Source organism: Mustela nivalis (genome assembly GCF_964662115.1).
Source record: "Mustela nivalis genome assembly, chromosome: 2".
Lineage (NCBI taxonomy): Eukaryota > Metazoa > Chordata > Mammalia > Carnivora > Mustelidae > Mustela > Mustela nivalis.
The window spans coordinates 153,366,476-153,390,087 of NC_139021.1; the positions used below are offsets into that span (position 1 = coordinate 153,366,476).

The window sequence follows — 23,612 nt, forward strand, 5'->3', positions numbered from 1 at the left end:
CCCACATTGGGCTCTTGGATCAGCGGGGAGTCTGCTTCTCCCTCTCCCTCTGCTTCTTCCTCAGCTTGTGTTCTCTCTTTGTCTTCTTCAGAAATGAATAAATAAAAAAATCTTAAAAAAAAAAAAAGGATAAGTGTTTCTTAGGGGCCCCTCGCTGGCTTAGTGGGAAGAGCATGCTGCTCTCGGTCTCGGTGTCATGAGTTCGAGCCCTCCGCGGGGTGTAAAGATTATTTACAAATAAATAAACTTTTTAAGAAAAAGAAGTACCTTTTATTTTTTATTTTTTATTTTTTTTTTTAGAGATCACAAGGTGATATCCTTGCCTAAGCTTTATTTGATTTAAAGAAAACTGGAATTCTCAAACTAAGTTTTGTATTGTAAAATACACATAACATAAAATTTACCATCTCAGCCATTTTGAAGGGTACAGTTCAGTAGTATTAAATACATTCACAATGTTGTGCATCCCCACCAACCATCTCCAGAATTCTTTCCATCAAAAGAAGTACTTTTTATTTATTTATTTATTTATTTATTTTATTTTATTTATTTTTTTAAAGATTTTATTTATTTATTTGAGAGAGAGAGACAGTGAGAGAGAACATGAGCGAGGAGAAGGTCAGAGGGAGAAGCAGACTCCCCATGGAGCTGGGAGCCCGATGTGGGACTTGATCCTGGGACTCCAGGATCATGACCTGAGCTGAAGGCAGTCGTCCAACCAACTGAGCCACCCAGGCGCCCCAAGAAGTACTTTTTAAATGTAAAGTTTCAGCTTTCATATTTTTTTTTTTTTTTAAAGATTTTATTTATTTACTTGAGAGAGAGACAGTGAGAGAGAGCATGAATGAGGAGAAGGTCAGAGAGAGAAGCAGACTCCCCATGGAGCTGGGAATCCGATGCGGGAATCGATCCCGGGACTCCGGGATCATGACCTGAGCCGAAGGCAGTCGTCCAACCAACTGAGCCACCCAGGCGTCCCTCAGCTTTCATATTGATGGTGAAATTGTTATTCACATATGGAAGTTAGAAGTGATTGTGCTTTAACATTATTTTCTTCAGTATAGGCTTCCTAGAAATGAAGTGCTGTATGTTTTGTGGACCTGTGGATGTAGTATCAAGTGAAGCTATTTCAAATTATAATGTAAATTCACCTTGCCCTGAGATTCCGGAGTGTTTTGCACGGGTCCTATCGCTGTCGAAATGTGTGGTCATGGACATGGTTTCTGAACCTCAATTTTCTTATTCCTGTACTTTGGTAGGGGGTGGGTCTTTAGAAGCCCGGGATATTAGAGACCTTGCCTATTTGTTCCCTACTGTATCCCTAACACCAAGCATGTGGTAGGCACCTGATAAGTTTTTTTTTTTTTTGGTCACATGAAGTTCTTGCTGTGATATGATAGGCGTAATTAGTACACTTCCTTAATTTTCCAGCATGATGATTTCTTTTCATAAAACTCTGGTCATTTGGTAATGAAAGTAGAAATCATAGATCAAAAGGAAGCTTTGTTTTTCTGACTGCATAGTGAAAGTTAAAGAGTACAGTATGTATTATAGTTATCAGAACAGCCAATTTTTGAAAATAGTATAGGTTATGAAGAAGATACTTCCTCTTGGGAAAAAATGCTAGGCATTATCTTTGAAAAGAGATGAAATTAATTTAGAAGAAAATTTGAAATATATTGAGAGACTTTTGTGACATAAATAGAATATATGTGTTCACAGTGTTATTCTGTTCTCTTTTGCTGGGCAATTATGTCACCTCCTCACTTTGTTGAAACCCACACTGTTTTCTTTGGCCAACTCCAGTGACTCATACTTATCCTATATATACACTTGTCATCTCATTTAAAAGCAGACTTTCTATACACACATAGAAGGCACTGGTAGCAAGCCTTTCTCTTGAATAGTGTTTAAGCTATTACTGTTTTTTATCTAGGTTTCACTAAGTGCTAATATTAAAATTTTAAAAACCCTTTTATTGGAAAGTAAAAAGAATAGTGTGGAAATCATCATGAAGCCATCATCTTGCTTCAGTTCAACCCCCAGCCAGTGCCATTCGATCTGCTCCCGTCCACTCTCCCTCACCCTATATTATTTTGAAGCAAATTCTGGACATCAGTTCATCTGTAAATATTTTAGTATTAAGATTAATTTTTGTTACTTTCCACTTATCTTTTAGCTGGCCTTTTGGCTTATGATGTTGTTACCATTCTTACTATTTTTTTTTCCTCAGTGGGAGACTTTTTCAGTTGGATCTTTTCCTGATTTACTTTTTATTACTGATGATTAAGTGAGAAGCATGTTACATACTTTTCACAGGGTCTGGCATACAGTATGGTTCTTTGACCACAGTGGAATTAGATTAGAAATCAGTAATAGAAAACTGGAGAATACCCAAATACTTGGACACTGAATAACAGACATCTAAATAGCCCAAGGGTAAAAGAAGAAACCAGAAGAGAAGTTTAGATAGTGTTTTTGAACTGAATAAAATGAAAATGCGTTAGAATTTGTGGGGCACAGCTAAAGTAATACTTAGAAATTTATAACATTGAACATCTTTACTGGGAAAGAATGGTTTCAAATCAATGACCTCAGCTTCTAACTTAAGAAACTAGGGAAAGAAGAGCAAATGAAATCCAGAAGAGCCAAAGAAAGGAGCTGGTAAAGAAAGGAGATGGTAAAGACTAGAGTGGAAATCAATGAAATAGAAAATAGAAAAACAAAGTCAGTGAAATGAAAACCTGGTTCTTTGAGATCTGTAAATTGATAAACCTCTCAGAGAAAGAAAGGGAGGAGATGCCAATTATCTGGAATTACCAATTCCCAGCGCGCCTGGGTGGCTCAGTGGGTTAAAGCCTCTGCCTTCGGCTCAGGTCATGATCCCAGGGTCCTGGGATCCAGCCCCGCATCGGGCTCTCTGCTCGGTGAGGAGTCTGCTTCCTCCTCTGTCTTTGCCTGACTCTCTGCCTACTTGTGATCTGTGTCTGTCAAATAAATAAATAAATAAAATCTTAATAAAAAAAAAAAAGGAATTACCAATTCCCGATACTGTATCAGTATGAGAGAGGTAACATCGCTGCAGATTCTATAGCTATTAAAGGAATATTATGAATAATTTCATACCAATACATTTGACAACTTAGAAAAAATGGACAAATCCCTTGAAAGATAACAAACTGTCAAAATGATTTCCCCAAATTGATCTTTAGATTTGGACGATCTCATTCAGAATCCCAGCAGAAGGTTTTGTTGTTGTTGTTGTTTTGGTAGAAATTGACAAGCTGATTCAAAGGTTCATATGGAAATGTATAGGACGTAGAAGAGTCAAACTGACTTGGGAAAAGATGAACAGAGTTAGAGAAGCTACACTGCTTTTAAGGTTTATTTGTAAAGCTATAATAATCAAGCCAGTGTGATATAAGCATCAAGAGAAACAAATAGATCAGTGAAACTGAATAACAGAATCCATAAATAGATTCACACATTAATTAATTTTTGACAGAAGTACAAAGGCAGTTCATTTGAAAGGGATAATTTTTTAAAATAATGGTTAAACAGTTGGATATCCATATGCAGAATAATGAACTTTGATCTATATTCTATACCATATTTAAAAAGTAACCCAAAGTAGATCATAAACCTAAACATAAGATGCAAAACTATAAACTCTGAGAAAAAAAAAATCTTTGTGACTTTGGTTAGACAAAGACTTCTTACATGCTATTCCAAAAGCATAATACATAAAAGAAAAAAAAAAGATAAATTCGACATCCACGTTGAGAGCTTGTGGTCTTCAAAGATACTGTTAAGAAAATGAAAAGCCACAGACAAGTAGAAAATTTCTGAAAATCACATGTCTGATTTAAAAAAAAAGTTGTGTCCAAATTGTATAAAAGAAGTCTTTAAGTCCAGATAAGAAACAATCCAATTAAAAAATGGGTAGATGATTTAAGTAGATATTTCACAAAAGAAGGTACACACAGTGCAAAAAAGCACATGAAAGGATGATTAACAACATTAGTCATTAGAAAATGTCAACTAAAACTACAACATTGAATCATGCTGTTGGAATGTCAAAAGTTTAAAAAACTGACCATATACCATGTATAGGTGAGGTGGAACAACTGGCGCTCTCATGCGCTGCTTGTGGGAATTTCATAGTGTCATTTATCAAGTTGAGGAAGTTCCCTGCTATTCCTAGTTCATGTTTTTATTATGAAAGAGTGTTCGCTTTTTCACATGCTTTTTCTGCATCTATAGAGATGATCATGTGGGTTTTAATCCCTTATTGTAGTTGTGTGATATATTACATTAATTTTGAGGTATAAACCAACCTTGCATTATGACATAAATCCCACTTGGTCATAGTGTATAATCCTTTTTATATGTTAGTGGGTTCTGCTTGCTAGTATTTTGTTTACGATTTTTGCATGTGTATATTCACAAGAGATATTGGTCTATTATTTTTTGGTGATGTCTTTGTTTGATTTTGGTATGAGAATAATAGTATCTCAAAGAGTGAGTTGGTTAGTGTTCCTGGAATTGAGATGACCATGTGGGGTATTTTCCCCCTTTGTTTTTGTCATGTGATGTGGTACATTGAATTTATTTATTTATTTATTTATTTATTTTTAATGTTGAATCTCTCTTGAATTCCTGGGTTAAATCCTGTTTGGTCATTGTGTATAATCCTTTTACTACATTGTTAGATTTGGTTTGTTAGTATTTTGTTGAGAATTTTTACATCTATCTTCATAGGAAGTGTAAGTCTGTAATTTTTTTTTTAAGATTTTATTTATTTATTTGACAGACAGAGATCACAAGTAGGCAGAGAGGCAGGCAGAGAGAGAGGTGGAAGCAGGCTCCCTGCTGAGCAGAGAGCCTGATGCGGGGGCTTGATCCCAGGACCCTGGGATCAGGACCTGAGCTGAAGGCAGAGGCTTTAACCCACTGAGCCACCCAGGTGCCCCAAGTCTATAATTCTTGTCTTTTTTTCTGACTTTGGTATTAGAGTAGGGCTGGTCTCAGAATAAGTTAGGGAGTGTCCTTCCTCTTACACTTTTTGGAAGATTTGTGAAGGATTAGTGTTAATTCTTTAAATATTTGGTAGCATCCATCAGTAAAGCCACCTAACATTTCTTTGATGGGAGGTTTTTGATTACTGATCGAATTTCTCATAGAAATTCTAGTCTTTCTGAGTTAGTTTTGATAATTTGTATCTTTTGAGAGGTTTGTCCATTTCTTCTAGATTATCAAAATTGTTGGTGCAGTTGTTCATAGCATTTCTTGATAACACTTTTTATTTCTGTAAGGTCAGTATTAATGACCTTTCATTCTTGATTTTAATAATGTCAGTTTCTCTTTTTTCTCTTGGTCAGTCTAACTAAATGTTTGTTGGTTTCATGGATTATTTCAAAAAAACCAGTTGGCTCTTGGTTTTATTGATTTTTGTGTATTGTTTTCTAATTATTTCATTTGTGTCTAATTTTTATTTCCTTTCCTTTATTTCCTTGTGTTCTGTTGGTTTTCTTTTTATTGCTGCCCTATGATGGAAACTTAGGCTCTTGGTTTGAGATCTTTGTCATTTTTAAATACAAGCTTTTGCCACTATAAATTTCCCACTAAGCACTGTTTTGAGTTCATCCTGAAGTATTTTTAAAATTTCTTTTATGAGATGCCTTAGTGACTCAGGTCATTGTCCTGGAGTCCTGGGATTGAGCCGTATGTTGGGTTCCCTGCTCAGGGGTGAGTCTGCTTTTCCCTCTCAGGCTTCCTCTCCCTCTGCCCCTTTTCCCCCCTCATGCTCTCTCTCTCTCAAATAAATAAATAGAATATTTGAAAGAAAAATTTCTTTTATGATTTCTTTGACTCATTGGTTATTTAGAAATGTGTTAGTTTCCACATATTTGTGAGTGTCTTAAGTATCCTTGTTACTAATTTCTTTTTTTTTTTTTTAAAGATTTTATTTATTTATTTGTCAGACAGAGAGCGAGCACAAGCAGACAGAGTGGAAGGCAGAGTCAGAGGGAGAGGGAGAAGCAGGCTCCCTGCGGAGCAAGGAGCCTGATGTGGGACTCGATCCCAGGACGCTGGGATCATGACCTGAGCCGAAGGCAGCTGCTTAACCAACTGAACCACCCAGGCGTCCCCCTTGTTACTAATTTCTAATTTCATTATGTTGTGGCCAGAGTTCATAATTTGTACAATTTCAGTTCTTTTAACTTTATTGAGGCTTGTTTTATGTCTTAACTATGGTCTATCTCTGGAGAATGTTCCATGTGTACTTAAGAATGTTTATCCTGCTGTTGAGTGGAATAATTCTATATATGTCTGTTAAGTCTCTTTAGCTTATGGTTGTTCAGGTCTTTCTTCCTTTTTGATGTTCTGTTTAGTTCTATTCATTATTAAATACAACAGATAGTTTCTGCTTGATGTTATTTTGGGCTCATTATCAGTATGCTCTCTGTGTGTATACTTGTATATATTCCTGGTTGATACACATTTTACCATCATAAAATATTCTTCTTTATCTGTAGACTTGTTTTAAAGTCTATTTTGTCTGGTGTTAGTATAGCTACTCTAGCATTTTTATGGTTGGTTTTTCCATGATATGTCTTTTTCTGTCCTTTTACTTTCACCCTGTTTTTATTCTTGAATCTAAAGATTGCCTCCTACAGATAGCATATTGTTGGATCTTGTTTGTCATCTAGTTTGACAGGCTGCCTTTTTTTTTTTTTTAAAGATTTTATTTATTTATTTGACAGAGAGATCACAAGTAGGTAGAGAGGCAGGCAGAGAGAGAGAGAGGAGGAAACAGGCTCCCTGCTGAGCAGAAAGCCCGATGCGGGACTCGATCCCAGGACCCTGAGATCATGACCTGAGCCGAAGGCAGCGGCTTAACCCACTGAGCCACCCAGGCGCCCCCCCCCCCTTTTAAAGGGTTTTATTTGAGAGAGAGAAATTACAGTAGGGGGGTTGGAGAGGCAGAGGGAGAGGGAGATGTAGACTCTCCACACTGAGCAGGGAGTCCGACATGGAGCCTGATTCCAATCCGAGCTGAAGATAGATGCTTAACTGACTGAGCTAAGCCACCAGGCATACCTGCCCTTTTAAAAGTTTTTTTAAAGGTTTATTTATTTTAGAGAGAGAGACTCCCTGCTGAGTGTGGAGCCTGATCTTGGGCTCAGTCTCACGACCCATGAGTTCAGGACCTGAGCCAAAACCAAGAGTCAGATGCTTATCAACTGAGCCACCCAGGTGCCCCACCAGTCTACCTTTTTTTTTTTTTTTTAATTGAATTTTTTAAATTAAATTTTTAAAAACATTTTTTAGTTAACATATAATGTATTATTTTCCTCAGGGATACAGGTCTCTGAATCATCAGTCTTGCACAATTTATAGCACTCACCATAGCACATACCCTCCCCAGTGTGTATCACCCAGCCAGCCTATCCCTCCTACCCCCCTCCTATCCAGCAGTCCTTAGTTTGCTTCCTGAGATTAAGGGTCTCTAATGGTTTGTCTCCCTCCTCAGTCCTATCTTGTTTCATTTTTCCCTCCCTTCCCCCCACAACTCCCAGCCCTGCCTGATCAAATTCTTTATATCAGAGAGATCAGAGAGATCATATGATAATTGTTTCTCTCTGATTGACTTATTTTGCTTAGCATAATACCCTCTAGTTCCATCCATGTCATTGCAAATGGCAAGGTTTCGGTTTTTTGATGGCTGCATAGTATGCCATTGTATATATAATACCACATCTTCTTTATCCATTCTTTTGTTGATGGACATCTAGGTTCTTTCCATAGTTTGGCTATTGTGGACATTGCTGCTATGAACATTCGGGTGCAAGTGCCCCTCTGGATCACTACATTTGTATCTTTAGGGTAAATACCCAGTAGTGCAATTTCTGGGTCATAGGGTAGCTCTATTTTCAACTTTTTGAGGAACCACCATACTATTTTCCAGATTGACTACACCAGCTTGCATTCCCATCAATAATGTTAGAGGGTTCCCCTTTTTCCATGTTTTCACCAATACCTCTTGTTTCCTGACTGGTTAATTTTAGCCATTCTGAGCAGTCTTCCTTTTAATTATTTAATTTCCTTATGGATTTAATATTGTTATTTATATAGTTGGATTTATTTTGCTGCCATTTTACTTTTTGTTTTCTATATACATTTGTTTTTTGCTCTTCTGTTCCCTCTGTTCCCTTCTTACTACTCTTGTTTATTAAATGAATATTTTCCAGTATAACATTTTAATTTAATGATTTTTTTCAGTTTCTTTTGAAAAGCAATTTCTTAGTGGTGGTTCTCAGAATTGCCTTCAGATATATTCTAAGTCCAGTGAAATATAGAAATATTACTTCTATATATCTCTATTTTCTCTTATTTATTTATTTATTTAAAGAGAGAGAGAGAGTGTGTGCAAGTGGGGCAGGGAGAAGGGCAGAAGGAAAGGGAGAGAGAGAGAGAGAGAGAATCTAAAGCAGAATCTAAAGAGTCCAAACACAGGGCTGGATCTCATGACCCTGAGACCTGACCTGAGCTGAAATCAAGTACGATGCTTAACTGACTGAGCCATCCAGGTTCCCCTCTTTCCCATTTATGTGCTTTCATTGTTATAGCTCTTATATCTATCTGTGTTACCAACATAACAATATATTGCTGTAATTGTTACTTTATATAACTTTTTGCTCTTTTAAAGAAGCTGACAAGTTTATAGAGTTTGTTATATTAACTCAATTATAATTTCTGATTGTCTTTATTTTTTGCTGGGTTTTAGATTGTCATCTTGTGTCATTTTCTCACCCTAGTACAACTTTGTTCCTGTATCTCCTTTGTGCTCTTATTGTCAAATATATTATATTTCTATATGTTAGGCCCGCAAATAGAATTATGTACTTGTTGTTTTATGTTAAGAGAGATCTATTTATACTGTCTTTTATGATTAAGTGGTTGTCTTTACTAGCATTCTTTTGTGTGTGTGTGTTTATATTACCGTTTGGGCTCACTCTTTTGATTGTGAAGAACTTCCATTAGGTTTTTGTTTTTTTTTCTTTTAAAGATTTTATTTATTTAAGAGAGAGAAAATGAGAGAACAAGTTGGGGGGAGGGGCAGAGGGAGAGCAAGAAGCAGACTCCCTACTGAGCAGGGAGCCTGGCAGTGAGGGGCTTGATCCCAGGATCCAGAGATCATGATCTGAGCTGAAGGCAGACACTTAACCAAGTGAGCCACCCAGGCGCTCCTAGTTTTTCTTATAAGGCTGGTCTGCTGCTAGCTAATTCTCTCAATTTTTGTTTATTTGCGAATGTCTTTGTTTCACCTTCACTTTTGCCGAGCAGAGAGCCTGATGCTCCAAGAGGAGCCCCTCTTCCTCCCTGGGATCATGACCTGAGCCGAAGGCAGAGGCTTTAACCCACTGAGCCACCCAGGCGCCCCTCACCTTCACTTTTGAAATTTTTTTACTTATCTGAGAGAGAGAGAGAGAGAGAGCGCAAGAGCACACAAGCTAGGGAGAGAGGCAGAGGGAGAAGGAGAAACAGACTCCCTGATCCGCACAGAGCCCGAGGAGGGGCTCAATCCCAGGACCCTGAGCGGCACTTAACTGACTGAGCCACCTGGACGCTCGCCCCATCACCTTCACTTTTGAAGGATAGTTTTGTTGGATCTTAGACTCTTGGTTGACAGTTTTTTCTTTTAGTACTTTGAACATGTCATCCCACTGTTTTTTTGGCCTCCATTATTTCTGTTAACTTTATTGGTATAACCTTGTATGTGATAAGTGGTTTTCTCTTGCTATTTTCAAGATGTTCTCTTTGTCTTTCATTACTTCTACTGTGATGTGCCTGGGTATGGGTCTGTTTGTGTGTATCTTTCTTGGAGTTCATTGGTTATTTTAAATGTCCAGATTAATGTTTTTCATCAGAGTGGGGAATTTTAATCATTATTTCTTCAAATATTCTTCAGGTATTTCTTCTGATATTTTTACCATCATAAAATAGTACTGTGGTACCCCATCATGTGTATGTTCATGTGTTTAATGGTGTCCATATTTTTCTGAGGTGCTGTTCCTGTTCTTCATTCCTCTCTGTTCTTTGGATTTTTTTTTTTTTAAGATTTTATTTATTTATTTGACAGAGAGAGAGATCACAAGTATGCAGAGAGGCAGGCAGAGAGAGAGGGGGAAGCAGGCTCCCTGTGAGCAGGGAGCTTGATGTGGAGCTCGATCCCAGGACCCTGGGATCATGACCTGAGCTGAAGGCAGACGCTTAACCAACTGAGCCACCCAGGCATCCCAACAAATTGACAGATCTTTACGGAATTCCTGTAAAGAGTACAATTTCAGAAATGTTTGTATTATGGCACTTTTTAGCTATACAGATTTAACATAGGAAGCCTGAACATCTCTTCTAATTTGACAATTCTTCTAGTGCCAGTTTTATTACAGTAGCCCAACAAACAAACCTAATTATTTATAGCATTTCTCTTTTTATAAATTGAAAGAGTAAACAACTGTGCTTTTGCAGAGTTGTTCTGGGAAATCTCATTGACAGGTTTAGGTGTAAAAGGTATCTTGGAAGTTTTATTTATTTATTTTTAAGATTTTATTTATTTATTTGACAGAGAGAAATCACAAGTAGGCAGAGAGGCAGGCAGAGAGAGAGGGAAGCAGGCTCCCTGCTGAGCAGAGTGCCCGATGCGGGACTTGATCCCAGGACCCTGAGATCATGACCTGAGCCGAAGGCAGCAGCTTAACCCACTGAGCCACCCAGGTACCCCTGGAAGTTTTATTTTATTTTTTTCTCTATTTAGGCCTCACATTTTAGAAGACAAATCAAAGCAGTTATCAGATGTTACCTGAGAAGCAATACTTGGGTACCAATTTCATTAAAATGAAAGTGAAATATTTAAAAAATAAGCATAGATAACTTGCTTCTAAAGAACCTTATTTCTTTCATAAGTGAGAGGAAACATTTTTGTTTATTAAATAATCAAGAACATAATAAAGTCCACACGAAGCACAGAAGAGTATTCTGGCGAATGGACCCACTGCTGCTATCTAGGCAGATTATGCAGAAGGTAAAGAATAAACTTTCATATTATAGACAAGTCATTATCTAGTAAACCAAGGAAGCAAGCCCAACAAAATTGGGCTAATATTGCTAAATTTTATATGTTAAAGCTTATTATCAGACTCAGATATTGTAAACTGAGGCAGATACAATTCATTTTCCATGTTTTGTTGTTCATCATGCTCTTTCATGTTCTGAAATAGTTTACTATAGAGCACTGATTTTTTTGGGGGGGATCTGTCTGGTCAAAATCGTTTTCAGGGCTGCTGCCTGGCTTCGTTGGTGGAGTATGCAACTCTTGATCTCAGGGTCGTTAGGTCATGTCCCATGTTGGGCATAAAGCTAACTTAAAAAAAATTTTCAAATAACTCTAAGAGTTTATTTATGCTAATATACAATGCATTTATCATTGCTCTTTTCAAATGAATTAGTAGGTTTTTTTTTTAAATTCTGTTTTAATTTTTATTTTTTTTTAAGTTTTTATTTATTTATTTGACAGAGAGAGAGAGAAATCACAAGTAGGCATAGAGGCAGGCAGAGAGAGAGGGGGAAGCAGGCTTTCTGCCAAGCAGAGAGCCCAATGTGGGGCTCGATCCCAGGACCCTGAGATCGTAACCCAAGCCGAAGGCAGAGGCTTAACCCACTGAGCCACCCAGGTGCTCCATCTGTTTTAATTTCTAATATAAATATTTGTAGTTATGATTCATGTAAATACAGCCTTTTTGGAGTTCTTACTAAGTTTTGAGAGTGTAAGGAGACCAGAAAATGGGAGAACAACTGCTATAGGACAAAACCACTTTTTCCTTGAAAAATAAAAGCCTGTATACATAGTTGTATTTCTCTGTTATTATTGGTCTTAGTGTAATTTCAACTTCTGGTAATGATTTAAACTTTTAACCAGAGTATATTTAATTTAAATTTCACATTGAAGCACTGAGGTGGAACAGTTTGAATGGTCTGTTGTATAAAACAAGCATTTTATCAGATTAGCAAAGCTCATGAGCACATACAACTCTCTGCAGACACTGATGTCCCATATATATATATATATATATATATATATATATATATATATATTTTTTTTTTTTTTTTTAGGGTTTTATTTATTTATTTGAGAGAGAGAAAGCGGGGATGGGAAGGAGTGGAGCAAGCAGATTCTGCACTGAGTGCAGAGCCCAACATGGGGCTTGATCACATGACCCTGAGATCACAACCCCAGCTGACTGAGCCACCCAGATATCCCCCTCCTTTTATACCTTCTTAAAGTGGCAAAAATGAACGTATTCATTAACATGTCCCCAAAATAGAGCTTTGTTACAGCATGTAAACATAAGCAACAGTATATAGAGTTAATTATGCTTAGTAATCTGTCTTCTAAAATTCTACCATTTAAAAAAATTTACTGGATAACCAGTGATTATCTCTTAATTTAATATCAAATTTTAAGCTACTTAAAGATCTTAGAAATCAGTGTCAATGCATGTTATATTAAAAAGTTTGCCAGAGGGGCACCTGAATGACTTAGTTGGTTGGGCATCTGTCTTGGTCTCAGGTCCTGATCCTGAGGTCCTAGGATCAAGCCCTGTATCAGGTTCCCTGCTTAATGGGAAGTCTGCTTCTCCCACTCCCTCCGTCCTTCTTCCCTGCTTGTGCTCTTTCTCTCTCAAAAATAAAAAAAATCCTAAAAAAAAAAAAAAATTTCTCAGGATACTGATTTAACTTAGTTGAGCACAAATTTACATTTTTAATCATTTTAAATAATTATATAGGCTAATGTTAGCTTATCTGAAAAGTAAATATGTGTTTAGGAAAAATAAAACCAAGTAGAATTAAATGATCAGTCAGAGAAAATAAATAGCTTTTTTCCATAAAGCGAAGTTATCAAACTAGGCTTGTTTGCCAAAGTTCTACTTTAATTATGTGAACTTGGGCTTTTAAAATGTTTTGGGGGGGCAATTAGTTTAGCACATTTAAACTATTAGAAGTTTAATTTACTTGTTTTCTGGGAATTTGACAAAGATTCTAGTTATAGAAGTACTTACTATTTTTTGCCAATGAGCCAGTCAGAGCAGAGTTCCTTTAACCAATGAGAGGTAAAAGCCTTACTGAGCTGCACATAAAAATAAAGCTTTATAGCTTTGTTTCTATGATTTCTTCCCAGGTCAAGAGACATGAGTTGTAGAGATGAAAAAAACAAACAGACCTCAGTGTCCAGATATCAAGAACTTGTTCCTTTTGGGCATGAAATTTTTAATGGATATGAGCTCAAAGTAGACAGACAAAAAACATTACCAAGCCAAAGTGTCTTTTATCTTTTTTTTTTTTTTTAAGATTTTATTTATTTATTTGACAGACAGGGTTCACAAGTAGGCAGAGAGGCAGGCAGAGACAGAGGAGGAAGCAGATTCCTCGTCGAGCAGAGAGCCCATGCGGGGCTTGATCCCAGGACCCTGGGATCATGACTTGAGCCAAAGGCAGAGGCTTAAACCCACTGAGCCACCCAGGCGCCCCGGGAATTGGTTAACAATGTTTGAAAGATAGTGGCAAAAAACCAATATAGGCATTTGGTAATGCTGAAATAGATATATGGATTTATTTATTTATTTACTTATTTGGCAGACAGAGATCACAAGTAGGCAGAGAGGCAGGCATAGAGAGAGAGAGGAGGAAGCAGGCTCCCCGGGGAGCAGAGCTGAAGGCAGAGGCTTTAACACACTGAGCCACCCAGGCGCCCCCTGAAATAGATTTATAAATAGAGACACAGCTGGTCACTATCTGAAGGGCATAATCATTTAAATTTTTAATTAGTTAATTAAATTCCACAGGCCAGAATGTCTTTTTATTTCTATGGACAAGAATAACTTGCTTTACTTACAGTTTTCTACAAATTATAGAGACTTAAAATAGGCTAAGGCACAGATAATCTAGAAGGATGTGTTAGAATAATCATTTTCATCCACTTAAAAATCTTTCACAATTTTTTGCCATTAGTTAGAAGCCTTTTTTTTTTTCCATTTTGTCTCTTACTATGCTTACTCTTTTTTTTTTTCCATCCAGAGGTTTGTTTTTTGATTTTTATTTTTTAGGTTTTTAGGTTTTATTTATTTATTTGAGAGAGAGAGAATGAGAGAGAGCATGAGAGGGGGGAGGGTCAGAGGGAGAAACAGACTCCCCTCTGAGCAGGGAGCCCAACTCAAGACTTGATCTCAGGACTCCAGGATCATGACCTGAGCCAAAGACAGTTGCCTAACCAACTGAGCCACCCAGGGGCCCCCAGTCTTTTTATTTTTATGAGAATGAAATTTATCAATCTTTTTCTTCTGGATTTTGAGGCATAAGAAAGTTTTCCATAGTCCAAGGTTATAGAAGAATCCACTCATGTTTTCCTTTGGTACTTGAATGGTTTTATTTTTTACTTTTACATTTCAGTACTTTTTTGAATTTTCTTTGATAATGAATGACCCCAGATTTTATCTTTTTTTTTTTTTTTAAGTTTGTTTGTTTATTTGTGTAGTCTCTACATCCAACATGGGGCTCAGACTTACAACCCCAAGATCAAGAGTCTCGTGCTTTTCTGACTGAGCCAGCCAAGAACCCTGGTTTTGTCATTTTTATATGGCAGTCCAACTGTCCTAACAACCCTTATTTAATTTATTTTTTATTTACTTGAGAGACAGTGAGTGAGTGAGAGGGAGCATAAGCTGGAGGAGGGGCAGAGTGAGGGGGGAAGCAGGCTCCCCACTGAGCAGAGAGCCCTATGTGGGGCTCGATTCCAGGGACCCTGGGATCATGACCTGAGCCGAAGGCAGATGCTTAAGTTGCTGAGCCACCCAATACCTCTTATTTAAAAAGCATATTTTTTTCACCTTGATTTGAGATACTGCCGTTATCACTGATTGAATTTTCAAATGTGGTGGGACTTTTTGTTTCTTTATTCTGTTTGTTGTATGTCTATTCATGTGCTATACCACACTTTTAATTATAGAGGCTTTATTGTTATACTTGGTAGGGCTACCTTTACCTCATTGCTCATCTTTTTCAGGGGTTTTTCTGGTGACTCTACCTTTTTTTTTTTTTTTAAAGATTTTATTTATTTACTTGAGAGAGAGACCGTGAGAGAGAGCATGAATGAAAAAAGTCAGAGAGAGAAGCAGACTCCCCCATGGAGCTGGGAGTCCGATGCGGGACTCGATCCCGGGACTCCAGGATCATGACCTGAGCCGAAGGCAGTCGTCCAACCAACTGAGCCACCCAGGCGTCCCGACTCTACCTTTTTTTAATTTAAAAATTTTAACTTCTTATCATTCTTTTGAGTATTGTTGACACATAATCTCACATTAGTTTAGTGTGTACAACATCTCAATTCACTCTTTCTATTCCTTATGCTAATGCTTGCAGCTACCATCTGCCACTATACAACGCTATTACAGTACCACTTAACTGGATTCACTGTATTCCCTGTGTTGTAGCTTTCATTCCCAAGACTCGTTCATTCCATAATGGGAAGCCTATATTTCCCACTTTCCTTCAACCGTTTTGCCCTTCCTCCTTCCCCCTCTGGCAATCATCAGTTTGTTCTGTATAGGTATAGATCTGATTGTACTTTTTGTTTATTTGTTTTTCAGATTCCACATATAATTGAAATCATGTGGTATTTGTCTTTCTCTGACTTATTTCACTAGCATAATACTCTCTTGTTTATAGATCAACTTTTCTTTTCTTTTTAAAGATTTTATTCATTTATTGGACACACAGAGTCAGCGAGAGAGGGAACACAAACAGGGGGAGTGGGAGAGGAAGAAGCTGGCCTCCCACCGAGCAGGGAGCCTGATGTGGGGCTCGATCGCAGGACACTGGGACCATGACCTGAGCCGAAGGCAGACGTCCAATGACTGAGCCACCCAGGCACCCCTATAGATCATCTCTTAAGCTATTAGGCAAACTGCACATTAGATCTGCTTTAGAGAGTTTAATATTTTTTGTTTGATTTTCTAAAGTCTAAGGAAGCAGTCTATATCTGCATTCTTTAATCTGCTTTAAGCATTTTCAATTAAAATTTATTTAGCAATTCTATTTGTTATTCTGGAGGACAAATACAATGTTGTATGTATTAGGTGTTTCAATTTCTCATCTTTTGCATTTTACCAAGTAGCACAGAAGTCAACAGGAAGAGACATCTCTGGTCAGGAGTGTAAAAACAGGAAGGAGGAAGTCTATTGCAAATCTGTGTTAGCTGATTATCAGTTCAGGTTTCACTATAGAGGATGTCCATTAGCGATTATCATTGTACTTTGTTGTTACCCAGAATTAGCAGTAAGTGTTAATGTCAGTATTATAGAATGTCCACCATAGTTATAGGAAGTAATGCTAACCAATGAATTCTATTAGGCTCTTTCCTATGAATGGGAACAGAATACTGTTAGAACAAGTCACAGAAATTATTATATATAGAGGTAAATAAGGCAAGTAAAATTCCCTATCAGAAATACAGGGAATATCATCCTGTATTTTTTGCCTTAGCTTGAGCCTGATGCTTTGACAGGTTGTGTGGCCTTTAAGATATTATCATATCCTTTTTTAAAAAGTAAGGGTATGTCAACTCTGTCATTTAAAAAATTGTTTGACAGAATGTCTTCAACTGAATTAGAGGAAGCACCTGGGCATTATTTTGTAAAGCATGCTAAGAGTGCATGTGGCAAACTAGCTGAAATATTTCATGGGAAATAACACAGAAGGTGAATATTTTTAAATAAATCTTTTTTAGTATTCTGTGGTGAAATAAATTGGATTCTGTGTTTATACATTTTTTTTTTTCCCTTCTGGAGTTGCTAGAAACTCACTTGCTCTGGATATTCAGGATACCTACTTGGTTTAGCTACCTAACAATGTTTGTGTGTTTTTTTTTTCTTCAAGATTTTATTTATTGATTAGAGAGACAGTGAGTGGTGAGAGGGAGAGAGAATTTGAGGCAGACTCTGCGCTGAGCACAGAGCCCAGTGTGGGGCTCAGTCCCAAGATAGCAAGATCATGACCTGAGCTGAAACCAAGAGTGGGTTGCTTAACTGACTGGGCCACCCAGGCACCCCCTCCCTCACCCTTACAGTGGTATTTTAAGATACTTAGCATATCCTGAATTCTTTACTTAGTTGTTCAATGTTGCGGATGTTTTGGAAAAAATAAAAAGTATTGTGTAAAAGCTAGATGGCGGCTGATGTTGCTGTTTGGTGCTTCTGCTTCTCCTCTTTCTCCTCCTTCTCCCTCGACCCCTGGTTGACATGTTCTTTCCTCAGGAGTGTATTAACTTAAACTGTATCTTTAGATCCTTATTAATGAATTATCTTGTGGTAATGCTTTCCACATTTTTTATATTGTGGCATAAAGAGAAAAATTGGGAGATGGTCATTGTGGTATACCTGTAATCTGTTCAGTTGGGAAGATGTACTCTAGTGTATTGGTCAGATGAGGAGGTTTGTAAACCTCTTACAGTTTTAAGAAATGCTTATGTATGTGTGGGTGTGTCTATGAATATGTGCCTTAAGGACTTTTTTATAAGTTGTAGGTACCAAACCAAATTGAGTTTGCTTAAGAAAATATGAAAAAAAATAGCGGAAGCTTATGGGGTGTCACAAAATTCTAAAGGCAATCATGCTTTTTCTTTTTTTTTTCTTTAAAGATTTTACTTATTTATTTGACAGAGAGCTCACAAGTGGGCAGAGAGGCAGGCAGAGAAAGAGGGAGAAGCAGGCTCCCTGCTGAGCAGGGAGCCCGACACGGAGCTCGATCCCAGGACCCCAAGACCATCACCCAAGCTGAAGGCAGAGGCTTAACCTACTGAAACAGGCATCCCAAGGCACTCATGCTTCTTATTTTTTTTTTTTTTAAGATTTTATTTATTTATTTGACAGACAGAGATCACAAGTAGGCAGAGAGGCAGGCAGAGAGAGAGAGAGAGAGGGAAGCAGGCTTCCTGCGGAGCAGGGAGCCCGATGCGGGGCTCGATCCCAGGACCCTGAGATCATGACCCGAGCCGAAGGCAGCAGCCCAAACCACTGAGCCACCCAGGCGCCCCGGCACTCATGCTTCTTAAAAGACTGAAATAAAGAGGTAGAAGACTGTGTTTCTTTCTCTGCCTTCATTTTCCTTTGAGGTGTAACTTTCTCTGCTTCTCTCTGTTTTTAGTGGAGGATGACCACCTACGGCTTCCATATGTCAGTCTGGCACATATAGCTGACTGTCTCTGAATTCTAACTTAAAATTCCCGAGTGTGTATTTGATTGAACCAGTTTGGATCAGTTATATACCTTTGGGCAATGTACTGTGAGTGGAAGAGACAGTATGGCTTTTCCAACTTTGTAGATGGTCAGCAGTTCTTAGAGACTGTGTGTGTATTACAGGTGTGTTTGTAAACTTTTCTGGGGAGAGGATCCATCTTTGATCAAAATCCCAGAGGATGGGGCACTGGGTGACTTGGTTGTTAAGCATCTGGCTTAGGCTCAGGTCATGATCCCAGTGTCCTAAGACAGCCCTGCAGTGGGCCTCCCTGCTTGGCAGGAAGCCTGTTTCTTCCTCTCTCACTCTCCCTGCTTGTGTTCCCTCTCTCACTGTCTCTGTCAAATAAATAAAAAAATCTTTAAAGAGTCTTGCCACTCTCAGGCCACTGTCCAAATAAATGTTAACTAAAATATAACTAAGATTTATAATAGAGTTCCCACTACTTAGTAAGTATATCCTTCATAGGGGTTAAATTGTTTGCCTTTTTCATAGTGCCATGTCCTTTTCTGACTGTGTTTACCCATGATTGATTACCCCTTTTTATTTCTCCAACTACTCAAATATTTCCTATCATAGAATTCCCATTTTATCCCACAGCATTGTAGGTGGATGCACACACACACACACAATTTTTTTCTTGTGTCTGAGTTCTTATACCATGGATTTTTAAAATACTATACAGTGTTATTTAGTTATGTGTGAGTGTATGTTTTAAAATGTATGTCTTAGGGGCGCCTGGGTGGCTCAGTGGATTAAGCTGCTGCCTTCGGCTCAGGTCATGATCTCAGTGTCCTGGGATCGAGCCCTGCATCAGGCTCTTTGCTCGGTGGGGAGCCTGCTTCTCTCTCTCTCTCTGCCTGACTCTCTACTTGTGATCTCTCTCTCTCTGTCAAATAAATAAATAAAATCTTTAAAAATAAAATAAAATAAAACTAAAACAAAACAAAACAAAACAAAATAAAATAAAATATATGTCTTAAATACTTGTCTTAAATGCAGGCCTAATGAAATTGCCCCCGAGGTCTATGATTGTTACACATATCCGATCAGTTCTGACCATGCTACATAGCATAATGCCTTGGGTATAACAGACCCTCAAATACTTTCTGAACTGAATTAATGAAAAACAAAATCTTTTTAGTTTTTTTAGAAGACTTGAAAAATACAGAATAAAGAGGTGAGAACAGTTGTTTCCTGCTACTGAAAGAGAATCATAATTAACATGAATTCTAGTATATTCTTACATTTGAAATGACAATGTTATTTATTTGTTGAATGTTTATTACATGAACCTTTGCCATTCAACAAGTTAAATTTTGAGTATTAAGTGTTTGTTAAATGAAGTTACAGTTGCCTTGTATAAATATTCATCCTGTTTACTTGATTATTTTCTTATTATTGTATCTTTAGGTGGTTCTTATTTTTGTCAAATTCTATAAACAGTGGTAATAACTCTAAAATAATTTCTTAGGATTTTTGTTCCCAAAGTAAAAGTAATCATGTCAATAATAATAAATAAAAATTTATTGAACATTTACTGTGTGCCTCTGTTTTAAACACTTAAATGTATTATTTAATCTTCACAAAAAGCAAATAAGATACCATTGTTATATACCTATTCTGCAGATGAAGAAATTGAGGTAGAGCTCGATTAGGTCATTGGCCTTAGGCACATAATAAGTGGTGCAACTATATGTGAGCATAGACCCTTAGGCCTCCGAGCCTGTACTCTTAATCATTATATTTTGCCTTCTAATTTAGAGTATCAGATAATGAAAGCTGTGTGTAAAAACATTATTAAATTTTAACTAAAAAAAATCCCCCCAAAACCAAAAAGCATTGTAAGGTTTACATCAATCAAGATTAGAATGGTAAGGAATGTGACTAGGACTATACTCAGGGAAGGAAAGTCCTATATTTTATTATTATTATTATTTTTTTAATTTTTTTTTTTGAAATTCCTGTATTTTAAAATTGTGCTTGGTTAGAGGAGGCTCAGATATTGAAATTAACTCAAAATAAAGTGATATGGGCCCCTTATTCCTCTGCAGCTCCCAGATATAGGGCTCCAGTAACTTTAGTAAGGCCAGTCTCCAGTTTATATTCTCTCCAGGAGATGTGGTCTGCTTGATGCAGGAAAAATCTCTGACCTTTTATCTTTTCCATATCCTTTTTCAGTTCTAAATGGTGAAAAAAACAAAACACCATCATCATTTCCTTCCTTCACTTTTAATTCCTATCCTTTCATTCATTCCTGTGGTAAAAAGAATATGTCAAGTTTGTTTTTCAGCTTTCCTTACTAGAAGGGCTCGTTCTTTTTAGTTTGGTAGACCAGGCCTAATAGAATCTGTGTATGATGGTGTGTTTGTTTTGTTTTCTGTTTTTGTCATGTCTGAATGTGAAGGCAGGCAACTGTTCTTTGTGTGGTTTGTGAGAGTGTGTGTATATATTGTTGATGTGTATTTGGTATTGCCAACTTTATTAAAAAGCAGATTAATTTTCAGAGACTTCATTATTAGAAGCATTGCTATAGTAATAACAAAGATACTCTGGAAATGAGCAATGACTATATTACTGACATATTTAAGGTAAATAATTTCAACAACAGAATGGTGATTTTTGTGTAGCGAGCTGCTTTTACCTTTTCTTGTGCAGTATTTTCCAACAATCTCTATGGGTCCAAGACTTGGATTCTATACCTGGCTCTGGCCTTTTTAAGATTTATTTATTTATTTGAGAGTATGAAAGAGAGAGCAAGTGAGCGAGACCTTGGAGGAGGTACAGAGGGAAGGACAGAATCTTTAAGTAGACTCCCTGGTGAGCATGGAACCATTGCACATATTGATCCCAAGACCCCAAAATCATGACCTAAACTGAAACCCAAGAGTCAGCCACTCAGGCCACTCAAGCCACTCAACTGACTGAGCCACCCAGGTGCCCCGCTCTGAGCTTTTTAGTGGGCACATGATGTTTAGTAAATCTTTTAACTTCTTAGACCTTCATTTTCTTCATCAGTGAGATGGAGATAAAACCAGTTGCCCTATTTCCCAAGGGTTCTTGGGATCAAGTGCAATGATGTACTATGTAAAATTGCTTTGTGGATTGCAGAGTACTAATACAAAGGTAAAAGCTTATTTTTATTTATTTTTGTTACTTACATTCTGCTTTTGCGTGGACATGGGATTTGTTCTTCTCTTCAAAGCTGTGAAATGACCAATAGCAGTGGACTGTGGTCGGGATCAATAGTGGGGATTAAGATCAGCATTATATCAGGGAATCGTGTTTCTGTTTTCCTCCATACTATTTGTAAATTATACTTAACAAAATTTTTGTCTTTTGACAAGCACATTATAAAAACCAATGTTTATTAATATTTATTTTTAAAAATGCAATTTTGAATGCTTTTTTTCAAAGTTCAAATTAAATATATCTACATCTGACTTTCATTTAATATATTGTGCAATTTAGTAAAGTTCTTGTTTTTACTTCAGATTCTACTTATATGATGATATCTTTTTTAGGACCTCCAAAAATTATGAGCCTGGAATTGCCAGAAAATGTTTATGGTGTTTATAGTTCTTCTCTATTTTTAACCATTATATTAAAATAATAAGTATCTGGATAAAGCAGCTTCAAAAAAGAGGAAACATTATTTAGATTTCATAATTTTTGTTAATTTGGTTGAGTATGAGATTCACACTTTGCTCTGATGCAGTAGGAAAATATTTGGATTTATACTTTCTGGTGAAGGGTGCCCTCTAGCGACTGTCTTTGTATTAAGATTGCAATTCTCGTCGTGACTTGAATATAGAAATAAAAGACACCGTCAGTTCTCAAAGAATTTAGAAGATGAAATGTACACTAAAATGGAGAGTATATTTTATGTGTTATGCAAATAAATAAAAGATAAATTTTAAAAAGATAGTGTTACACAAATAATTAAAGGGGGAGAAATTTTCAGGTAATGGGAAAGGTATTATCCAGTATGGTTATTGATGAAATTTTCCTAAAGGAACAGTCTTGAGCTGAATTTTGAAGGAAGATTAAGACTGAGACATATTGGGGTGCCTGGGTGACTAAGTTGGTTAAGCATCTGCCTTGGTCTCAGGAAGATCCCAGGGTCCTGGAATCAGGCTCCTAATCAGCTCCCTGTTCAATGCGGAGCCTGCTCTCCCTCTCCTGGTTTGGGCTCTCTTGGTATCTCTGTCTCTCTATCAAATAAATAAAATCTTAAAAAAAAAAAAAAAGGAAAAGATTGAGGCATATCTTGTGGGGAAAGGGCTTCCTGCAGTGGGAAAATACGTTAAGGACAGTACCAAAAAGGACTAGTGCCAAAAGGGGAAAAAAAAAGATAAAAGAAAAAATGGAATTATTTTGGAAAACATTTAAATTTAATTCTAATTTACATATTTATGCAGTTGTCCAGATAATTTGTATTATACTTATAAACTTTTTTTCCCCCAGGGATTCAGGAAGGATTTGGCTGGGCATTTGTGACTTGGGAGTTTTCATACAGTTGCAATCAAATATTAGTTGCTGCTGGGGTTGAAATTATCTGGACTAGATAGCCAAGATGGCTTACTCATATTGCTGGCGATTGAAGTGGCTGTTATAATGGAGTGGTCATATATGTGGTCTCTCTAGCATATTTTTATTTTTATTTTTTTAAATTTGTTATAGAGAGGGAGAGAGCGCATAAGCAAAGGGAGTGGCAGGCAGAAGGAGAAGGAGGCTCCCTGCTGAGCAAGGAGCCTGGTGCAACTAGGATGATCCCAGGATCTTGGGATCCTGACCTGAGCTGAAGGCAGATGCTTAACCAACTGAACCACCCAGATGTCCCTCCAGGATGTTATTTTAAGGATAGATTTGTTACTTAGTGGGTGACTTTGCCAGAGTGAGTGTCTGAAGAAGTCCTGGGATAAGTTGCATGTTTTTTTCTAGTTTCTGAAGTTGCATGTAATTACTTCTGTCATCTTCCACTGATCAGAGTACTCAGAAACCTGCCCAGATTCAAAAGAAGGAGAGGATATAGACCTCACCTCTCACCGGAAAGCGTGTCAAAGAATTTTGGACCTATTTTGTAAAACTACTTCATTTGTTTGCCTACCTTTTTGAAGAATTATGCTCAGTACAGATAAATTCTTAACGATTTAGGGATCAGTAAATCTCTGTGTTAAAGTTAACTGTGCAGATATCTGTTTTCTGCACTTGATTTTCAGTTTCTATTGCGTATTGTTGATACTTAATGAATATTGTTG

General features: G+C 37.2%; 1 protein-coding gene across 6 annotated transcripts in view; it reads left to right on the top strand.

Annotated features, from left to right (window-relative positions):
- EXOC6 (exocyst complex component 6) overlaps window positions 1-23,612 on the top strand; it is a gene marked incomplete at its 5' end in the record, with an annotated part of 248,619 nt that overhangs the window by 17,806 nt on the left and 207,201 nt on the right. The window lies entirely within an intron of this gene.